This window comes from Hakea prostrata, chromosome 1, assembly GCF_041222555.1.
Source record: "Hakea prostrata isolate BN-2017 chromosome 1, UWA_Hpros_2, whole genome shotgun sequence".
Classification (NCBI taxonomy): domain Eukaryota; kingdom Viridiplantae; phylum Streptophyta; class Magnoliopsida; order Proteales; family Proteaceae; genus Hakea; species Hakea prostrata.
The window spans coordinates 34829061-34848988 of record NC_142600.1 but is presented as its reverse complement, the minus strand read 5'-3'; the positions used below and the strand labels follow the sequence as shown (position 1 = coordinate 34848988).

The following is a 19928-nucleotide window of genomic DNA, read 5'->3' as shown; positions in this document are numbered from 1 at the left end:
GGATTTCCGGTGAGCCGCAAGTTTTTTAGTTTTAGTTGAGAAGCTATGAATACGAAGTTTTCATAATCGCTGTTGTCGATGGAGGTCAATTCCTTCGATTTTGCTTCAGTCCTGCGCCTTTAATGCGCAGGACGATTCAGCCACCCGTTGGATGCATTTCCAACAGATCGTGGCCGTTGAGTGAAAATTGAGCGGTTAAATGACATTTTGTCAGCAAACCGAGCGGTTTACTCCATCGAACCGCTCGACCGTTTACAAACCGGTTTATACGTTTTCAAAATGGGGGGAAAACACAAAACGAAAACGTGGTTGCTCATTTGGCCATTTACCCTAATTTCAGAAGAAGCTGTGATCTTGAAGATGAAGAAGAAGCTTGAAGAAGAAGACGAAGCGCAGGACGATCCTCCCCCACGAGTCGATCCGTAAAAGGGATCTTTCTGCGTTTTGTAAGCTCCATCGAAGCTTTGATTTTGTGGAGATCATTTCGTTATGTTTGGTTTGGATCAGATCAGTGTAATCGATGTTATGATTCTTGAGAGTAATGGTCAGATGAAGTGGCTGGGTGTGCAAGAAATATGGATGTTAGATCGGAGGGTTTACCTTCGAGATGCGAAAAGCTTCCAACCCAGTTATTCCCAAGACTCGTCTGTAAGTATGGTTTATTCGAATTTGTTCCAGCATTTTGCCGTGGGAAAGTTGTTTACTGACTTGTCAAACCACCTATCCAGGTTCACTAACTCAGACTGGAGAGAAGAGCTTCCTTTAGTTTCCGCTCCAATAATTCACCGGCAGCTTCAGCGTCCAGGTGAAAGTGCTTCAATTACCCCTCGGCCTCGTGCTCTTTAGGGAAGCTTTTTATTTGTTTTTATGTCATAATTTTTATTTTTTATTTTATTTTGTGGAATTTAGTTTCTGCAAATGCTGGTAATGCATAGGAAGAACAGATGGATTTTCCCCCTAAATGTTGGGTTTGTATTTTATGCATTCAGTACTTAGTTGGCATTTCTAAATGTTGGAGTGAACTGGAATTTCGGGCTTGTGAAGCAGTTACAACAACTGCAAGAGGAAAATGGAGCCGAGGGGGGGCATGTTGATGGGCCAAGTGAAGATGCAAAGTTTTCTGATGATTTTGATGTTGTTTATATTGGAAGCAGCTGCTCTCTTCTTGTCATAGACAGAGCAAACCAGGCTATTCGAGAGATACAACTCCACTTTGACGACTGTGCCTACCAATATGGGAGTGGTTTTCCTTTAGGTAAATTGAACGAAAGTGATGATTTTTCTGTGTCTTTATTCTTTTGATGCTGGAGATAGATAAAATTGTTAGTGTACTCCATTGAAGGGATTGCTGTTCTGGTTGCTACTGTCTTTTTTGGTTACATGTTGGCCTTGCTGCAAGGGAGAGGGCGTACAATGGTCTCTTCCCAAAATGTCAGTGACTAATTCTATACTCACTTTTCTTATATCTCTATTTAGAGAATAAAACGTTCTTTCAATGCTAAATGTCTCACAAGTGCTCTGCTCTGGTTATCTTCATGCTCAAGAAGTGAAAATTTTTATTGAATACATACAGAAGTTGACCTATGGGTATATAATTGTACAGTAGACTTGTGGATTTTAATGACTAACTTAATAATATCTAAAGCCAAAATATTTGGTTTCTGTTATTTGGTTAGAATTATTAGTTGTGACTTTTCATTCATATAACAATTCTATAATTTGAACTAGGCTACAAGGACCCCTTGTTACCAGAAATGGGTCTTGTATGTTATTTGCTTAGTATTGGTTTGCTTATAATGTTGTTTGAGTTGTTGCTTATAAAGTGCTTTGTAATATGGTTATTTTTTTTCTTAATTATCTAACATGTTTAATTTTTTAGGTGAATCCTTAGCTCAATTGGAAGAGCACCTAGATATTATCTGGGGATGATGGTTTGATCCCATCAGGGTTCTTCTTCCGTATCTAGAATGCTTATCTTTAATGTGTTAAAAAAAAATCTAAATTCATTCAACTATCATTTTAATTCTCCTCTTTTCTCTGCTTCTGCTACTCCTTGGAAACAGATATAACATCAAGATTTGTTATTTTGACTAGTTTGATAACATGGATTTTAGGCTGTTATAATGCTATTGTAAACCAAGTGAATTTTGTACTTGTGTTTGTATCTTATGGTTGTATAAGTTCACTGTGCATCTTCATGTTGTTGCAGGTTTGTAATTGATCTAATTTTTTCAATATATGTAAGCAAGCATCATCATCATCCTGTGGGAAGAGTTGACAACCAAGGCCATGGATATCAAAAGCTCCTGGTGTCAAATACATATGAAGAAAGGACTCCAAGTAACAAGTTTTCTCCTTTTTCTTCAGATTGAACTATTGAAGTTTCTTAGAGTTCGCTGCAAAACAGTGATAAATCTACAGAATATTTGCTTCACTGACTAAGAAGAAGGCTACTAATCTATTGAACCTTGGAAGAGAGTGAGTGATACTGTACTTAATATATAATGCACAGAAATAGATGAATGGCTTAGGCAGTGGAGTGTTGTCTATCTCTGCTTGTTTTGGTCCGACCTTTGGAACCAAGAGGTTTAAAGGGATAAAGTCGACCAAGTTTTCTTGATATTGAGTAGATAAATGACCTTCAAGGCAATGGTTGTTTTATCAAAAGATGGAATGCCCGTCAGTTGATTGTTTGTGGTTGCTTTCTCAACTTCTTTTAGTCGCACTTGCATCCTCACCATCTCGGCTTTCAAGTCCCTATTCTCTCGCCTTAAGGTTGAGGGTTTGTCAGGAGCTGGCTGGTAATTTGTGGGATACAAATTTAATTTCTGGATATGAGCAAGAGATTATCCAACCAAACCACGGCCATTCATGACATCTTAATGGTTGGGAAGGAACTATGACATAACAACTGTTGGTTTGAGGTTCATGGATGGGGAAGAGCTGTTTTGATGGTCTTAATGGAAATGTTAAATTTCATTATGTTTATTGTGGTCTTATGTGAATATTGGGACTCAATGTGTGGTTCATAGAATGTGATTCAATCTTCTGTAAATAGGATTTGAATTGTTCATCTATTTGAAATCCAACCATTTGGAATTGAAGAGAAAATTTTGAAACTTGGTTTAGTTTGTGCTGAAGTCTAAAATCTTATTTTGGTATGGGAATGAGGGACTTTGTGTATTTTATTTATTTTGCACTTAGTCCTCTGGCATATGCTTGAATATGGAGAAGAATGGTGAAAATATGTAGCAGCTCCATCATGATGCCTTGCAAGTAGAATTGCCAATTTTAACTTTTGAACAACTCAAATCCTCTGTAAACATGTTGGACTATGATTGTACATTCTTAATAAAGAATTATGATGGTTATCCTATTAAAATGAGAGTTCAATACGGAAACATGATTTGTTGCCAAGCGACCCTATGCAATTTTAGTGTATTGAATCCTCCACTCCATCAGTTACAGGGAGGTCAACTCTTGTTGTGAAGTGCAAACTAAACAAAAGTTGTTTGTAATGTATAATATAAACTCATAATGAATCAAAAGAATCTTGGTGGATTTGAACCACCATCCTCTTGAAACATGCTCGTGTTTCAAGTGCTCTACCAATTGAGCTAAAGATTCACTGCTCCAAAGAAGGTAATCTATAATATCCAAAGCAAAACTAGTCAAAAATCCTTGGGGAAGATAGTATGTTGCTATAAATCATAGATATGATACAATCATGAGGAATCAAGCTAACTATGGTTTACTAGCATTGGGTTAGACAATTCAAGATGCAAGCCCTACAAATGCAACTATTCAAACTTCTAAAAGGAAAACAGAGATTCAACCATGAAGAGCTGCAACTTTTCCCTCATCCTAGTGCTCCAAGCATCATTTCTGCTTGGATGTAACTCAAGGGTCCCACTGATAGGAGCTCTTGGTGCTGGAACTCCTTGTCTGTTTATCGGTGGTTGTCAAACTCCAGATCTATGGTCAAAGTATTCATCATCAGTGTCATAGTCGTCTGGCCGGTTTGCAACCCTTAAAATTAAAGCTAACAAGAACACCAGTGCTGGCACTTTGACAAGTCATTAACTTCAGCAATTGGAGCAGCAACCACTCACAAATATAGTATATCCAAATGATAATACATGATCAAGCATGTCATGCATGGTGAAATGGCAAATTTATCCATGAAATATGACATTTGAAATTACAAACACACACAAAAGAATGATAGAGAGAAAGATCAATATGTTTAGAAGCTCATATTCACAAGAACAGTAACAAATAATAAAGCCTCATCCCCACCCCCCCCCCCACCAAAAAAAAAGAAAAAAATAACAGATAACCAGGTGAAACATTCTTGACTTGATATTAAATCTTGAATCACAAGAGTCTAGTTGATCAAATCCTTTACCAAATCAGCCTCTTATTATGGTTACAAAGATACAAAAAATTACAAAAGAAGGGGCATTGGGGCCTGTAGGAGTAGGGGTTATTCTCATTCATACCAAGGAGACTTTGTAACCAACCCAACAGGAAGAATCTTCCCAAGATATTATTACCATTTCCTCAAATGATCACCATATTAAGGCCAACAGTCACAGAAATTTGTAAAAATCATTTGCCTAGCAAATTATGGGCAGGACTAACAGTAAGGTTGTTCATCAGAAAAAAAACAATAAGTTTGTTCATAGTGACCAGGTGATATTGGATTCAAGTTCAAAAAACTCTCTAGTTTTGTCAGTTGTATGTGCCTGAAAGAAGGCCATTAATTGGTTATTATAAAAGAAAGAATAGAAAGAAGGCAAATAAGAAATTACTTGATGTGATGATACTTGCATCTTTCCAGCTCTTGTCCAATAAGAAATTACCCTCCTACAGAGCATGTTTACAGGGCATGAAATAGCTATGGTGTGGCAGAATCTCTCCCTAAAAATTATAACAGAATAGAACTCATAGACTTGCCAATGTTTTGAAGAAGAATCTCTTTATGAAAGTGCAGAGCATGGACAAATTAAGTTTGGTTACAAAAATTGATCAACCCTAATAAAATTCCCACTTTTTCAAATGTCTCTAGAAAAATCTAGGTTATCTGTAGTAAATTAGTCATGGATTTAAAGAAACATGCATTTTAGAAATAAATTCACCCAAGGGTAATACTGATACCCTAGATTTCCAATATTCGGAAATGCCAATTAAATATTGAATGCATAAAATAGAAACCCAACATTTAGGGGGAAAATCCATCCGTTCTTTACATGCATTACCAGCATTTACAGAAACTAAATTCTATGGATTATAGAAGAAAAAAAAAAGTTTATGACATAAAAACAAATAAGAAGCTTCCCAAAAGAGTAAAGATATAGAGAAAGAACTGACTTGCAGGTGGATAATGTCGGGGTAAAGCAGCGGACTCTGTGGGAGCACGAGGCCGAGGGGTAATTGAAGCACTTCCATGCTGAAGCTGCCGGTGAATTATTGGAGCAGAAACTAAAGGAAGCTCTTGTATGCGGTCTGAGTTAGTGAACCTGGATAGGTGGTTTGACAAGCCAGTTAACAACTTTGGATGCCACGGCAAAATGCTGGAACAAATTCGAATAAACCATACTTGCAGACGAGTCTTGGGAATAACGGGGGTTCAAAACATATCGCATCTCAAAGGTAAACCCTCCGATCTAACATCCATATTTCTTGCGCAACCCACCCAGCCATTTCATCCGACCATTACTCTCAAGAATCATAACACCGATTACACTAATCCGATCCAAACCAAACATGAAGAAATGATCTCCACAAAATCAAAGCTTCGGTGGAGCTTACAAAACGCAGCAAGATCCCTTTTACTGATCGACTCGTGGGGGAGAATCGTCCTGCGCTTCTTATTCTTCTTCAAGCTTCTTCTTCATCTTCAAGATCACAGCTTCTTCTGAAATTAGGGTAAATGGCGAAATGAGCAACAACGTTTTCGTTTTGTGTTTTCCCCCATTTTGAAAATGTATAAACCGGTTTGTAAATGGTCGAGCGGTTCGATGGAGTAAACCGCTCGGTTTGCTGACAAAATGTCATTTAACCGCTCAGTTTTCACTCAACGGCCACGATCTGTTGAAAACGCATCCAACGGGTGGCTGAATCGTCCTGCGCATTAAAGACGCAGGACTGAAGCAAAATCGCAATTTTCCTTCCCTTTCGTTTGGCATTTTCGCTACACCCTCATCTATAACCAATCACGTGGAACACCACCCTCGTCATGCAAGCATCACACTCAGATCCTAGAAAATTTTCTTGAATTTCTTTTTCGTCGGGATTTCTCGAAAAATGAAAGTCAGATCTTACTTCTTAGCAAGTTAAAACACAGGGAACGACATTTCGAATCGCGTCGCCGATTCTCGCGATACCCCTGGTTTTTTAGCTATTTTGTTTGTCCTATCCTACCTTGTGGTTGTTTTCTAATTTTCCTTTAATTCTCTCCTGTCCTTTTTGTTCCTTATGCCTCTCTTGGCTTTGCTTTCATCCTCTTTTTTGTTCTTCTTTTTTGTTTCCATTTTTTCTGTATCCTCTTCCCTTCCTTGCGTTGCTTTGTTTTTTTTTCTTTTTTTCCTTTTCTCCCTGCCCTTTTGTGTTCCTTCTGGCCTTCTTCGCTGTTGGTTCCCTTCTTTCTTCTTCTTTTTGTTTCCTTTTTTCTGTTTTTCTTCCCTCCCTTTCTGTTCTTTGGGCTGTCCTGTTGTTGGTTTGCTCTTTCTTGTGTTTTACTATTTTTCTATTTATGTTTTCTCGGTTTTCTTCCTTCTTTACCTTCTTTTGGTCTTGTCTTGTGTTTGGTTTGTGATCTTTCGCGTCTGTTCTCCTTTTTTTTTCCGTCGGATCGCGTCTCGCGTCGGGCGTCCGGGGTCGCCCGGTCGTTCGCGGCGGAAACTCTTTCCATGGTTAAAACACAGAAAGATTTCATGAATTAAGAAAAAAAAGAAGTCAGAATAAACCCCAAAACAAAGTACTCTGATTTGACGTGACGCGATCGACCTATCTCGACACGTGTAGGAGCATGTGAAAAGCTGCTACAATCTGAAAACTCTTTTCCAGCGTCGATCAGCAAACCTGGTGGAAATCAGGTTGGTGATGGGGGTGGTGGTAGAGTAACTGTTGCTGCTGCTGCTGCTGGTGGTGGCCGCCGCTCTCTTGTTGTCCGAGATTCTCTTTCTGCCTCCGCAACTCTATCACTTTCCGGTGAGAATTTGAATGCTGAGTCAGCACAAACGTTGGGCTCGCAGTTGGACGGTACTCCGGGACCAGTCGACCCAACTTGTATCGTACGCCACATGCATTACATAGTTGGAATATGCTGTCCCCATTTAGTTGGAATAAGGATAAGGAGTTGCACTCTTCTAAAAGATTCGTGCAGCTGATGAAAGTGTACCTAAGTTATGACTTATGAGGGGTTGTTGACTTAGTAATTCGTAGCTCTTGCCCCCCCCCCCCCCCCCCCAGATTTTTTCTCAGTTTGCAAGTGCGTTTCATTTATTTAATTTAGTTTCTTACAGATTACGCGGTATGCAACTACAAATTGAAAACTTTAGCATTGTGTAATGACTTACTAGTGACATTTCATTTTTGGATGTATTGCTTATTATTGATATCCTTAGAGAATCCATGCAAGCATCGTTGTATCACGTAGAAGTTGATAGAACCACATCTGCAGTCCTTGGGTTTCTAAAGCAATCACTTCCCATTTGCATGCCTTGGTCTCCAGAGCTGAAACAAAAGTCAAGGAGCTAAGGCAATCTATTGAACTTATGAAGGCTGAAAGTGAGAAGTTGGAGGTAATATGATGCAATTGCTTTGTTCAAATAGGGTTGTTAGCAGTTATTTCTATAATATATATAATTTTATATTTTTTTTTAATTTTAAATTTCATGTTGACACAGGTGTAAGGAAATTTGTTTTCTGTTTCTATAAATTATGATATGATCAGTTTTATAGTTTAAGTTAGTTTGTTAGCAACTTCCATGCACAGCCACCCGTTGCAATCAGATTGGATACTGCGAGTTTCATGTGCTGCTGAGTTGCTGATTTTGTGAATGGTTTCATTGTTCTATTCTCTTGGCTAATCTGGTTCTTTTTGTCTGATGTGCTCTCTCCAAACTCATCCTCTGTTAATCTTCTGATCTAAGTTGTGTTATTTGTTTCTTGATTCAGACATATTCTGTTTCTTTATTTACGTAGGTTGATAGACTGTTTTCCAGTCATGTTCTGCTTCCTGGTAGTAAATTCTTGAGATTAGTCCTTCGTTAACTAGAAAATCAAATCCAGCGCTGTTTCTTCCCCCCGCCCCCTTCTCTGCAGTTGTCTATCAAACTAGTCCAGCCACCCATTTTATTTTTCTTTCTGAGCTGTACCTCTCCACAAGGGCTGAGCAACTCCAACACCAAATTGTTAGGCCAATCGGAGTTCATATGGGTGAGTTTTATCACCTGTCTTTAAATCTGGTTAGAGGTATTTTGTTTTTCTTGATAGGAAGAATATCTTTCTCCTTATTTAATTTCAGGACATGATATTCCAAGAGTTGCATAAATTCAGATTTCTCTTCTAAGTTATCTTTATTCTAAATGAAATTCCTGAGAAATCCTTTTACTATTAAGTTTATATACCCCCTCGTCTTGTCACCCAGTATTCCTCCTATAGGCTCTTAAGCTGTCATCTGAATTTATAGAATTGCCATTGTTTTTTATTTATCTGAAATTTATACCTTTGTTGTGCTTGAAGTGACTTATTTCAGGGTTCTGGAACCCTGTGTTATTCCTTTTCTTGGTTTTGGATGTACATTTGATATGTAAGAATGATTGTGTTCCACCATTGTTAGACAATAATTGGACTTTGTTTGTAGGAAATAGGACTGTAGGTTTAAAATTTGTCAGATAGGGTGGAGATAGGGTGGACCATGCACAGAATAGTAGTAAAGGTATTGTTTTTTTGATGAACAAATAAATTATTACCAAAGAAGAAAACAATTGCTTATACAACAAAGCACAGATTTACAAAAGCTCAAACGCAGACTGAGCACAATGGGACAAAAGCCCAAAAGGAAACTAGAACAAGCACTGGCCTAAAGGAAGCTACTTTTTAGAAATTTTCTTTTTCTTCTTCTTCTTGGAGGGTGTGAGGTCAACCAAGAAATCGTTGCCAAATGGATTATGCCCCTTATAGGCACGACTATTCCTTTTGCAACCAGCATGATCAAGATCATTCACAGGGGGGAGGTAGGAGAACCATAAGCATACTCAGTAGTGTTCGGATCGCTAGACAGATGATTGGTGTTAGAAGCAATGGCCAAAGGAGAAATTGGGGGGCTGAAAACGGAGGGGTAAGGGCTAGAAAGAGGGAAGGGTTGAGAGGAATGAGCCAAGAGGCTTGGGATGAGTATGGGGGAAGGGTTATGAGGTGACGTGGAGGGGTTGATGATATTAGGCCCATGGGCTGAATAAGAATGGATTATCTCAACAAGAATGTGAGTCAAACACTTTACCTGATTTGATCATGGATTATAATACTTCCAATGATATGTTGGCACATAGACTTCCAAAACTTGCTGACATTAACCTTGTGATTTCTGTCATCTATTTTCTGTTAATCTCGAGGGAAACACTTCAATTGACCCAAACGTCTTGTAGCTGTAGTGCTTCATAACATTTATATTTTTGGTGCTTGCTTTAATTGATATCAGTTACAAATTTTGTGGTATGTTGACATTAAATGGTGATGTGAAGGTGGTTGCCTTGACAGTTGCATTGCCACAACCCCGCTACTGTTGGCCAAGGCTCGTATTTGTATATCTGCTTCTTATACTAAGGAAGACCTATCTAGAAATATGGTCGTCTTCTTTCTTTCGGCTACATATCTTATAAGCTGTGTTCAGTTGGCAAGAATGGTAAAAGGAACTTTTGGAAAAAGGGTTTAGGTCCTTTTTGCAGAATTTTTATGCCATTTACATGAATCATATACCTTTGGACGTTGTTAGAGGGTATATCTCGGTCATAGAGCTTCACACTATGGGATTTTATCTTGGGTAATTGATGAGCATGCATTTATCATTATTTATTAATTTAATTTCCATACTTAATTAAAAGAAAGTTGATTGAGTAATTTTGTGTCTTTTTCAAGAATAAGGTGATTTTGGCTATTACAGATAATGTGGAGTAAAGTTGGCAAATATATTAGAGGATTTTAATTAGAATAAAATCATTGGATTCAATCTTGCTACCAAAGAAATCATGAATATTGAAATCCAATTTGATTAATACAAGGAGAGCACTAATCTCAGCCAAATTGAAAACTGGTGGAGGTCCAAGGAACAAAATTGGTAATAAAATATGAAAATCGGGTAAACAGACCCACCTTGAGTATTTTGAGCATATCTCTCTCATATGAACTCGGATTGTGGTGATTCAAGATGCTATGGAAAGAGAACGAAAATATCTACAACTTTATAGTTTTGCGTTTTCCTAGAATCCGAACGAATAAAGATCGAATTGATGAATAAAGAAGACAAATTCATTGTGTGCGGGAGACATAAAAGACAAACCAGCCACAAAGAAGAGGAGACGGCGAACACGGATCTTGGCTCTCATCTCTCTCATTGTTCAAGAAGAAAACCACATCTCTCTCTCTCTCTCTCTCTCTCTCTCTCTCTCTCTCTCTCTCTCTAAATTTTATCTTTATTTGTTATAATGAGTAGCTAGTTCCTTTTCTTTGGGATGTAGATGAACCTTTGCTTATTTCATTAATTTGATTGTTCTATATCTTCTAGTTGATTGTATTTGAGTTTGACCAAAGATGCTATATATAAGCAAACTAAGCATGCCAAGCTTTGGCAAAAGATGATAATCTTGCAAAGGTAGGGCATATCTAGGAAAGACCATTCATTGTTTTGAAGCATAGAGTTGTATCAGTTAGTGAAAAGCTTAGGGATTCAAAATCCCAAAGATCTTCACGTATTCATAGTTAAAGTTTTTGCATTGATTAATAGATTTAATTTAAAATTAGATTTTGTTGAATTCAATCTTAGTAACTTAGCCTTTTAGTTCCCCATAGTTCGACCCTGTACTTTCTACTAGATAGATTAGTATAGGATTTTATTTTTGATTGGTTAGCGACATGATTAGTCATAGGTATGCTATGCTCTAATTTCCTATTGTAGATTGCTTATTATATATAAATAACCAAGGGCTGGACGATAGAGGTACACATCACCTCCTCTTGCATCTATCACCATTCATTTTACTTCTGGTTTAGAGGCTGCAAGGAACAAAGACAACTTTTGATGCACATAAGGCCATCACTTCAAAATTATATAGAAGTTCTTTTCGCATAAACTTGTTTCCGGTTTATCCCTTTATCCTTTGAAATTCCTACTTTGTCCTTCCCTTTTGAATTTGATACCCATTATGTTCTTTTTTTGTCACACTATTATGTTCTACAGGTAAGTACAACATCCCAATCCCCTTCCCTCACCTCCCTATCCCCTTGAATACCCTAGGCAGCCCCCTCCCACACCATCTCAAGACCCTGCAAGCTCTCCCCTGCCCATCCCCTGTCCTGTGCACCACCCTAGGTCCCTCCCCCTTGCTGCCACATCATAGTAGCAGCATTCCGCACCCCCTGCGACCTCCTTAGCCCATGCCCTTACACCCTACGACCCTTCCCAGCCCATCACCCACCTTCCCCTCCCCTTGCAAATTTGCAATAGACCCCACCCCTCCTCCCTCTCTCTTGGACTCTCTTTCCTTCCCCTCTCTGCCTTGTGACAGATCTGAAGAATTTTAGTGATCTATATAACAGTAACCAATGTTTAGGCTCCAATTATCCACTAAATTACAAAATGTGAAATCCAGCCCTATTCTAACCTTGACCCTGACTTGACCCAGAATCTTTGATGTTTGTAGGTCCGAAGACCCGGAGTGGAGGAAGGAGAGAACTGTGGGCCTTCTTAGTTGAAGACTTGGTGTTTGATTCCAAGCCTATGGACATTGATGGTGGTGCCCCTTACTTGGATGCACTTTCAGTGTTTAGTGAGAAGCTGCACCTAGAAGAGGGGAAGTTTAGTTGATGTACCTAATGCACTTCTAGACTTGATTCGAAGGTAACTCTTTGATTTAGACTTGTTGATTGACTTGTAGGAGAAAGCCTAATCGAATTTGACTCAATCTGGCCTTCCAATTCCCTGACCAAAGCTTGTTGTACTAACTTGGTCGATTGGGCCAGTTGACCAAAGGAATTATAAATCGAGGAATTTGATGCTTTTTGGATATTCTACTCTTTACTTAAGTGAACCTCGTGATTAGAACCCTATTCTACTCTTTTAGTCTCCTGAGAACGTGGAGAGAGCTTCCCAAGACATTCCCTTGGTAGTGGTGAAGGATTCTTGCATCAATCATTGCCAATCATTGTCTCTCATCCCTAAAATCATTCCCCAAGGTATCTATCATCTCTTTCACTCTCTATTCTACTCTAATCCCTTCTCTTACTTGCTGTTGAAACCATGAAGATGGTGTTGCAACTTTGCAACCACCACTTCATGTGTTCTTTCCTTGCTAATGCATAAGCCCCTTTCATTTCTACCTATGCTATGCCCCCATTTTGATTCTTAGCGATACATTTCCATGATTCCCTTCATAGCAACTTGTTTTCTTGTCCTAAACTGATTTGTATAGCATGCTAAGTTTGATTTCTTATTAGCATATGATTCTAATCTATTGTTCATCACTCCCCTTAGCTGATTCCCTAATGTTCTTTGCAATTGCATTTGATTTCATTGAAAACTATGATTCTAGCATTTAGAACCTAGGGTTTCAAATTGGGGATTCCTATTTAGACCATTGATTTATGTTAATTACTTGCTAGGTAGTGTTCATTTACTGTTCCTAACAATCCCTCCAAATTTTGGAGTGATCCGAGCTTCGGAAGATAGGTTTCGGATAAAAAATCACTATTTCAGCCTGACACTGTTCACTTGGTCAACTAGGTCAGTCGACCAAGCCAGTCAACCAAAGGATTGCTGCATTGTGTAATTGTTCGATTTGATCCGTTCGACCTCCAATTTTTTCGATTTCTTTTCTAATCTTTCATCTATGTTTGTCTAGGGTCTAAGTACTATCTTTGGACCATTCTCTTTTGATCATTGGACTATCTTCATCTCAACTCAAGGTAAGGACGGTTATCACCATATTACATAGACTATGTGAATCTTACATTGATGTTGGCAACTTAGTAGATTCATCTTCTTTGTTGTATTTGAACATCATATGACTGTTGTATGTACTTTAAGACAGTAGTACCATGTTTATATACTCTTTGGTTATAATGACTATTCATTCTTACCAATTACATATATGATTGATCATGTGATGTTATGACTTATCTTTCAATATGATGAAGTATCATTTATGTATTATATGATGAAATTGAGAATGTGATTGGATAAGTATGATTTGGGATTGGAGAATGTCATTTTGACATTTCTGTCCTTAGACATCGAAGGGAATAGTATGGGATGATTCAAACGATGCACATTGACGCTTTCCCGAATTATTGGATGTCATATATAGGACTTGTCTAGTGGTGTTGGCTAGGATGTCCTTGTTGTATCAGGCCTGTATCAGAAGGGCATTGAGACCTAACGACCCGTGGTAGTAATGGGGATTTGTGGGCACTCAAGACCGGTAACCAACCCGTGAGAATACATAGATCACATTGCGGATACTCGTTATAGGCCATTTATTGGTAGGGTTGCAAATAGCTAGACTTGGGCTCACGGGCGCTCAAGATCGGTAACCAACCCGTGAGAGGATGTGAGAGCTTCCTGTCTTTTATTTGTGGATGACCAATAGCATTGATGAGTCCATAGTCAGGGACTATGCTGACTCTAGTGTGAAGGATACTGGAAAGGATCGTTAGAGGAGAAGAATGGAAATATCCGGATCTGACTTGATACAACTGAGTAGATGACTTGCATTGGGCTAGGCTTTACCGTGACATGCACCAATACTTATACCAAATGGTTATGTGAAAGAGCGGTGAGTTAAACCCCAGCTATAGATTGTCCCGAGGGATGCAGGACCCACAGCCTACCGGAGCTGAGTGACCGGACCTACCCAAGAAAAGTATGGTGATATGACTTAAAGCATGTCTACCATAGAGACTAGCATACATAGAGTTAGAATCATATTTGCACTACAAGAAAACGGGTCTATGGCGGCACTTTGGGTAAGGATATAGCGGCGAAAACGGGTTTATGATGGCACTTTGGGTAAGGATATAGCGGCGTTTTATGAAAACGCCGTTGTATGTTAACTTATAGCGGCGTTCGCTAAAAAATGCCATTATATGCTATTTATCATGACGTTTATTGCAGAAACGCCGTTGTACATGGCTGTCGTATGTAGCCTTATGACGGCATTTATCAAAAAACGCCGTCATATGTCCATGGGATGACTTCATTCATACACAAGGCTTTGTACGAATATAGTATATGGCTTTAGAAACCCCGTTGTAAATCGTTTAATATAAAACTTTATAACGGCGTCGTATCTTTGTGCCATTAGGTCTCACGGCGTTTCATGGAAATGCCGTGGTTGCCCAAAAGTCTCCCGCCCGCGCCTATTTTTCACTTGTAGAAGACGAGCACTCGAATGAAAAACCACTTGCTCTCTCTCGCTCTCTCTCGCTCTCTCTCTCTTTCTCAATCCCTTTTTCTCTGGTGCAGTCGAACTCGAGTTGGAGCTTTCGTAAGCCTGATTCTAACCTCCATGGACGGCTGCTTCTCGATTCGCTCACTCCTGCAAGCATTCTGAGAGATCGAACTCGAATAGGAGCTTTCATCAGAGCTTTCAGCTGCTGAATCTCAGATAAGGAGCTTTGTTCGGAGATTTCGTTAGGTTTGAGACCTCCTCCTGCGTCTAGTAGATCATATTGAGTTGATTTGGAAATTTATGTTTGTTAGAAATTTAGAATCGCACACCCATATTTTCTGTTTCTGTTTTTGAAGTCATACTACTATCTCTGTTTTGTCTTCATAAGATCGTAATCACTAAGTGTGCACTATAAATCATGATAAAGATGAGATTTCATTTCTCATTGCTGTTTTTGATCTTTCGACCAAAAGTAGCTGATGAAATTTCAATACCGATAAATCTCAAGCCCGATCAGTTGTTGTTCAAATTTATCCTTGAGGTTAGGGGCGGTGGCCCCTAAAGAAAATCCTTCAAATGTTTGTTAGAAATTTAGAATCGCACACCCATAATTGATGAATGATTACTGTGATAAATCTGTGTTTGCAATTATTGAAATGAAACTGAGACAGAAGCCGATATTGAATTTTTCAAAATGTGACTTACAGTTGCAGATATTGAAATGAAATTTAGCTATGGTGTTTATGTTTTAGGAGGTCTGGATATATTTATTTGTCTTACGTCTACTCTGTTCTTCCATGGATAACTCCAATGATATATTTATTTGTCTCCATTCATTTGTTCATTTTTTGTTTCTCCTACTATCGCATTTCAGTTTTGCTCAGTATGGAAACCTTGACCTAATGTCTCATAAATCTTGTTGCTCTTTTTGATATTTTCTGTTTCTACTTTTGAAGTCATACTACATCTCTTTGGATTTTCTGTTCCTGATCTAGCCTATCTCTTGACAATGAAAATGCAAGGATCGTTAGTGTGATAATCATGTTTTTAGGCTCCCTGGGATGTTTTTCTCTACTCCACAACTTAGCTTTGCTTTGCAAGTCTTCTAGGTTGAACTTTCAGCACAAAAATAAAATTTCACAACAGGGCTGTGAAACTCTGGCTTGATCACCTTAAACAACTCCTATATGATGCTGAAGACATACTCGATGAGTATGCCACTGAACTTCTACGCCTGAAACTGGAATATGCCCGCCAAACTCAAGAGGTATGCAATTCTGTTCTTCACACTCCTTCAACTGAAAGTAGCATTTCTTCTTGGTTGAACTTTGGCATAGAATCTGCAATTAAAGGTGTCAATGGCACTTTTGAAGGAATAAAAGACATTGGGTCTAAGGTTTATGGTATCACTGAAGAGTTGCTAGAAATTAAAAGGTTTGGATCAAAAGTAAGGGATATCGACCAGAGATTAAAAAGTGTAGCACAAGAAGGTGTTGCTCTAGGTTTGAACTCAAGCATTGGATTTGGGTCCTCGAGGCCCATGGTATTCAGTCAAAGGCCACCAACAAGTTCTTTCGTGAACAAATATAAAGTTTTTGGCAGGGAGGAGGACATGGAGAAGATTGTTAGATGGTTGCTGTCAGACAAAACTCAATGTCCCAGTGACAATAACAATAACTTCTCAGTGCTACCCATAGTTGGCATGGGTGGTGTTGGTAAAACTACCCTTGCTCAACTGATGATGATGGCAAGACAGTCATTCTTGCTGGCCTTGATGGTGACTACTTGAGGTACTAAATTTCTCTCCTCTCAGGGAATGCAATTTATGTATATCTATTACTTATTTGTTTTAATTGTTTTGATCTCAATTGGATTAATTTTCCATGCAGGAGAAGCCTTGGTTCTGTTCTTGATGTTGTACCTTTGGCTGATTTTGTAACCAAATTAACTGCTCGATGTGAGATCTGTGGTAAGCGAGCTTTCTTTACCTTAAGGAAGACAAAGGAGACACAAGCAGAACTGATTGGTGGGTCTGATATGTATATGCCCGTCTGTCGACAACATTATACCAAGGGACAAGTATGGCCTCTTAGATCCTCAAGCTAAATTTTTTTATCTTGCGAGAGCTGGCTGACCAAACCATTGCAACTAATGCTATTAGGGAGCAGTTAGATAAGTATATTGAACAACATCAGGCACTTGCTGCCGCAAAGAGGGGAGATGCACTGGAGGAAGGTAGAAAGAGGAGAGAAGAGTAGGGACTTCTGAAAGCAGATCCTGACAGCAAAGTACTAGAGGGTGATCTCCTGGAGAATGGCAGACATGACTTGAACATATCTGAAAATGGTGATGGGGGTACGTGGTAAGGAACTATTTCGTTACAGATTACATATTGTAGCTTATTGCCAATTCTTAGTCATTGTCTTACTGATAGAATTTCCTAGTCTTTTGTCATATCATGCTTGAATTTTAAGATAATCGTTTTTCTTTTTAAAGCAGGCTGATCTGAGAGTTAGTTTCAAGTCAGAATCTAGAGAACTTCCTTCTCTTGAAGAGGATGTAGAGTTAAATGAAGACATGCTGATTCAGCTGTTGGGAAAAATGGAGTTAGAAGAGTCCAAAACTGAAAGGGAAAGCCTTGCCCAGAAAATGGGCCAGATGGAATGCTACTATGAAGCTCTTTTCAATCTCCCTCAGTTGGGGTTCTCTCCTTCAAAGTTGAGATCGCTATATGGAAGGAATCATGCAAGGTTTTGAAGCTTCTTGAGTGCTTGGAGCTTTTATCTGGTACTGGTGAAAAGAGCATTATCTTTAGCCATTGGACTTCATTTTTAGACCTGTTGCAGAACCCTCTGGAGAAGAAAGGAATTCAATTCCTGAGATTTGATGAAAAAATGGATCAGAAGCAAAGAGAGGGTCTTGAAGGAGTTCAATGAGACCAAAGAGAAAATGGTGAAAATCTATTGCTTACTCTTTTAGCTTTTACAAATGTTGACTGTTTCAACCATTGGTTTTTTCTAATAGAAGCATTTGATATGGATTCTCTTGCAACTTTTGCTCTAATCTGACACCCGTGTGTGGCTTTCTTAGTAGATATAGACCTTATGGAATCTTAATGCACTAGGGTTTCAAATTAATAATGTTGAATTTTTTTTTTTTGGTAGAATAATGTTGAATTGAAGCATCACAGAAAAATGTATTGCTTTTATTTACATGTTCGTCTAGTTCATATATATTCACAACTCAGAAACATTCATTCCGAGTCTTGATCTTAACTGCTCATTTTGACTTCTTTCTATGTCTGTGGATTTACAATTGATTAATGTTCTTCCAAATCCCAATTACAGGTGTTGTTGATGTCATTGAGAGCTGGGAGTGTCGGTTTAAATTTGACTGCAGCATCTAATGTTTTCATAATGGTAAATTTCATCTCCTATTTCCTCTGCACGCTCTGACATGTAAATTAATGATTTCAAATTTTAGAATATGCGACAAAAAATTCATTCATCTGAATGATGTCTTTGAAATGAGAAGGATCCATGGTGGAATCCTGCATCAGAGGAACAAGCCATAATGCGAATCCATAGGATTGGGCAAAAATAAAGAGTTCATGTCAAAAGATTCATTGTGTAGGTCAGGGTTTCCTATCTAACTTTGCAATGTCCAGTAATCTCCATAAAAATGAGTAAATTTGAGTGAGTGAGCAAAGCAAAACAAATACATAAAAGGTACAAGGACTTCACTTCTATTGAGTTGGAACTTGGAAGTAATCTGTAGAAGGATGTGTGTTGCAGGATACAGTGGAGGAGAGGATGCAAGATATCCAAGCAAGGAAGCAACGGATGATAGCAGGAGCTCTCACTGACGAGGATGAACGAACTACCAGGCTTGAGGATCTCAAAATGCATTTCAGATGGAACTGAACTCACTCAGAAGATCTTGTCTTATTTTGTTTTTTGGAAACTTTTGTATCTATGTAGATATGCACTTGGAAATGTTTTGGTGCTTAGATTATATTATTATATGCTAAGCTGTAAATATAACTTAGAAGCCATTAAAGCTTCTTCATCCTTGCTGCTTCATTCTGGAAGATAAGTCTTTGAAGAAAGACTTACATTGGTTAGTTTGCTATGGAAATCTGAATTGGACTTAATTAGGTGCTGTGCTGGTCATCAAATTCCTTCTGTTATAAACTTCAAATTTTGTGGTTGTAGGCTCTCTTAATTTCGTAAAACAGTTAATCCTCATGCTGCATTTGTTTGATTCTGTTAATTTTCTGCTCACCATCAGAGTTTCCTATTTAAATGTAGTTCTTCTTAGGCCACTTAAACTGTCAAGGGATCTAACCTAATGGACTTCATTTACATTTGTAAAATTTAATTTGGATTGATGGAATTGGATTTTCATTTGTAAAATTGGATTTGGATTGATGGAATTGAATATTCATTTGTAAAATTGAAATTTGGCTTTTTGGAAAGATTTTTTTTTAAATTTAAAAAACCTATCTCGGCGTTTTACAAAATGCCGGCATAATTAACGTATCACGGCAACACTTGTAACGGCGTTTATAAAAAATGCCGCAACAGAACTATTAACGGCGTTTATAAGAAACGCCGTAACAAGAACTAGGAAACGCCGCAACAAGAACTTTTCACGACGTTTCCTAGAAACGCCGCAACAAGAACTTTTAACGGCGTTTTCTATAAATGCCGCAACAAGAACTTTTGACGGCGTTTCTAGGAAACGCTGTTAAAAGTGCCGTCGTAAATGACCATCACCGTCACTTCTATTTAGTGCCGCTATAACAATACGACATTGGTTTTGCCAGCATTTTTTGCGGCGTTTTTGGAAGCGCCGGGAAGCTTTATAGCAGCATTTTTTAACATTTGGCGGCATTTCCAAAATGCCGCTATAGGTCCATTTTCTTGTAGTGTTGCATTATCTGTTTCATATCATCTTGCATCATGTTATGTTTTGGATCATGTGATTTATGTATTATGGAATAACCGTCTTGTTAAGTTCTTTTGAACTCACTCCTTATGTGTAATGTTTTGTTAGACTATTCTGCAGGTGTTGAAGAACTTGATGGCCCCCACTATGAGGAGACCCCCGATGAAGCATACTACCCTCCGGGTACTGGCTATTATGAAGATTACTATGAGGATCCCGCGGGTGATTATGCTACGTTCCAGGATTAGTTTGACCCTGGCGTGGGAGCGGCCGTGCCTAGTCTCTTATGTTTACACTTATGAAGAT

General features: G+C 38.5%; 2 long non-coding RNA genes across 7 annotated transcripts; both read left to right on the top strand.

Moving 5' to 3' along the window:
- Window positions 1–320: 320 nt before the first annotated feature.
- On the top strand, window positions 321–3466 carry LOC149028832 (uncharacterized). Of its 2 annotated transcripts, none has more exons than XR_016172270.1 (3): window positions 321–648; window positions 729–1255; window positions 2210–3466. It is a non-coding gene; the product is annotated as an uncharacterized LOC149028832 (long non-coding RNA). The 2 variants fall into 2 exon arrangements; XR_016172271.1 differs by having other exon boundaries at window positions 1343–3466.
- Window positions 3467–14679: 11213 nt separating this feature from the next.
- Window positions 14680–19023, top strand: LOC149028831 (uncharacterized). 5 transcript variants are annotated; one of them, XR_016170637.1, is made up of 6 exons: window positions 14680–15939; window positions 16046–16462; window positions 16562–16751; window positions 16834–17034; window positions 17169–18091; window positions 18207–19023. It is a non-coding gene; the product is annotated as an uncharacterized LOC149028831 (long non-coding RNA). The 5 variants fall into 5 exon arrangements; XR_016170635.1 differs by having other exon boundaries at window positions 14680–16462; window positions 17169–17624; window positions 18020–18091; window positions 18467–19023; XR_016170638.1 differs by having other exon boundaries at window positions 14680–16462; window positions 16834–17027; window positions 17172–18091.
- Window positions 19024–19928: the final 905 nt, after the last annotated feature.